The sequence below is a fragment of the Cebus imitator genome, unplaced genomic scaffold, assembly GCF_001604975.1.
Source record: "Cebus imitator isolate Cc_AM_T3 unplaced genomic scaffold, Cebus_imitator-1.0 Scaffold51, whole genome shotgun sequence".
In the NCBI taxonomy this organism is placed as follows: Eukaryota; Metazoa; Chordata; class Mammalia; order Primates; family Cebidae; genus Cebus; species Cebus imitator.
In genome coordinates, this window is record NW_016107366.1 from 9,824,482 (window position 1) to 9,827,533 (window position 3,052).

The window sequence follows — 3,052 nt, forward strand, 5'->3', positions numbered from 1 at the left end:
GCCAGTAAGTCTTCTGTTTTTTTTTTTTTTTTTTTTTTTACAGAGTCTTTCCCTTTCCCCCAGGCTGGAGTGCAGTGGCTCGATCTAAGCTCACTGCAATCTCTGCCTCCCAGGTTCCAGTGATTCTCCCACCTCAGCCTCCCTAGTAGCTGGGATTACAGGCATGTGCCACTGTACCTGGCTAAGTTTTTTTTTTTTTTTGAGACGGAGTCTCGTTTTGTTGCCCAGGCTGGAGTGCAATAGCGCAATCTCGGCTCACTGCAACCTCTGCCTCCCAGATTCAAGCAATTCTCCCACCTCAGCCTCCCTGGTACCTCGGATACAGGCATGCACCACCATGCCCAGCTAATTTTGTATTTTTAGTAGAGACAAGGTTTCTCCATGTTGATCAGGCTGGTCTTGAACTCCCAACTCAGATGATTCGCCTGCCTCGGCCTCCCAAAGTGCTGGAATTACAGGTGTGAGCCACTGCGTCCAGTCATGTTTTGTATTTTTAGTAGAGACGGGATTCCACTATGTTGGCCAGGCTGGTCTCAAACACCTGTCTTCAGCGTGATCCACCCGCCTCGGCCTCCCAAAGTGCTGGGATTACAGGCTTGAGCCACCGTGCATGGCTGTTTTTGTTTTCCAATTACAAAATTAGCCATGGCTGTTTTAAAAAAACTCAAACAGGCCAGGCACAGTGGCTCATGCTTGTAATCCTAGCACTTTGTGGGGCTGTGATGGGAGGATCACTTGGGCCCAGGAGTTTGAGACCAGCTTGGGCAACATAGTGAGACCCCCATCTCTATTTAATTATTAAAATAAAAATAAAAATAAATTTTATAACTCAAACAGTACAGAGGCATATAAAAAAATACAAGAAATGCAGCTTCCTCTAATCCCACTTCTGGGATGTGCTCATCGTGAACAGTTTGGTGTGCGTCCTTCCAGATTTTCCTATGTATGTCTGCTGGAAAGCCTGGAGGTTGAGTCTAGTTTCTGCAGGCTGGCAGACCAGGACTCAGTTTACAACTCCACCGCTCATTTGTTTGTTACAAGACCTCAGACAAATCATTTTACCCAGTTTGGGCCTCAGTCTTTGCATCCGTAAAATGGAGATCATAACAGCACTCACCTCATAGGATTATTATGAAAATTTCATGAAATAATGCAAATAAAGACTTAGCATAGAACTTACTTAAAGAATTGCCTATATACACATGTCAATGCAAATAGGCATATACTCTGCATCTGTTCTGCAACTTGCTTGTCGTGGTATATGCGGGACGTCTTTCCGTGTCAGTACGTGGAGCTCTGCCTCATCCTTTCAGCTGTTTCACTAAACGTTAGCTTGGTAAATGGTTAATGATGGTGATTTTTTTTTTTTTTTTTTTTTGAGACGGAGTTTCGCTCTTTTTACCCAGGCTGGGGTGCAATGGCGCGATCTCGGCTCACCGCAACCTCCGCCTCCTGGGTTCAGGCAATTCTCCTGCCTCAGCCTCCTGAGTAGCTGGGATTACAGGCACGCACCACCATGCCCAGCTAATTTTTTGTAGTTTTAGTAGAGACGGGGTTTCACCATGTTGACCAGGATGGTCTCGATCTCTTGACCTCATGATCCACCCGCCTCGGCCTCCCAAAGTGCTGGGATTATAGGCGTGAGCCACCGCGCCCGGCCTAATGATGGTGATTTTGACATGTTACTTCCCGGCAAGTGTTGCTGTCACGCGAGGCCATGTGGTTGGCAGTCAGAGATATTACTCATCAGGGCGCTAACTACAAGCCTTACAGCCTCCTGTGAAAATGAAGTGATCCCTCAGAGGGGCACCCACCTCTGTCACAGATGCAGGGCCACATGAAGGGGACGCTCTCTACTCACCTCTGTGTCTTCAGCACTAGATCAGAGTCTGAAACATAGGAGGTACCCATTAATTTTTTTTTTTTAAGAGACAGTGTCACTGGTCCCAGTGCAGTGGTGTTTACAACTAATTGATCACAACCAGTTACAGATTTCTTTGTTCCTTCTCCACTCCCACTGCTTCATTTGACTAGCCTTTAAAAAAATAAAAATTAAAAAAAGAAAATAAAAAAGAGACAGTGTCTCACTCTGTTGCCCAGGCTGGGGCACAGGTGGTGCGATCATAGCTCACTGTAACTTCATACTCCTGGGCTTGTGTGGTTCTCCTGCCTCAGATTCCTGAGTAGCCTAGGACTACAGATGTTTGCCACCATGCCCAGCTAATTATAAAAAAAAATTCTTGGCCAGGCACAGTGGCTCATGGCTGTAATCCCAATATTTTGGGAGGCCGAGGCGGTAAGATCTGTTGAGACTAGGAGTTCAAGACTAGCCTGGGCAACATAGCAACACTGCGTCTTTATTAAAACATAATAATAACAATACATTTTATTTATCTATTTGTTTGAAATGGAGTCTTGCTCTGTCATCCAGGCTGGAATACACTGGCACGATCTCAGCTCACTGCAACATCTGCCTCCTGGGTTCAAGCAATTCTCTTGCCTCAGCCTCCTAATAGCTGGGACTACAGGCACAGGCCACCATGCCTGGCTAATTTTTGTATTTTTAGTAGAGACAGGGTTTCATCATGTTGGCCAGACTGGTCTAGAGCTCCTGACCTCAGGTGATCCGCCCACCTTGGCCCCTCAAAGTTCTAGGATTACAGGTGTGAGTCACTGCACCTGGTGTAATACACTTTAAATGTATAATGTAAGAAAAAAATTTTGGCCAGGCATGGTGGGTCACGCCTGTAACCCCAGCACTTTGGGAGGCCGAGGCCTGAGGACAGGAGTTTGAGACCATCCTGGCCAACATGGTCTGAGGACAGGAGTTTGAGACCATCCTGGCCAACCCCGTCTCTACTAAAAATATAAAAAATTAGCTGGGCACAGTGGTGGGCACCTGTAATCCCAGCTACTTGGGAGGCTGGACAGGAGAATTGCTTGAACCCAGGAGGTGGAGGTTGCAGTGAGCTGAGATTGCACCATTTCACTCTAGCCTAGGCAACAATAGCAAAACTCTGTCTCAAAAAAAAAAGAAAGAAAGAAAAGAAAA

At 46.3% G+C, this 3,052-nt stretch overlaps 1 protein-coding gene across 2 annotated transcripts in view; it reads left to right on the plus strand.

Moving 5' to 3' along the window:
- Window positions 1–3,052, plus strand: part of LCK (LCK proto-oncogene, Src family tyrosine kinase) — a 39,895-nt gene that overhangs the window by 4,531 nt on the left and 32,312 nt on the right. The gene's annotated exons all lie outside the window — the stretch shown is intronic.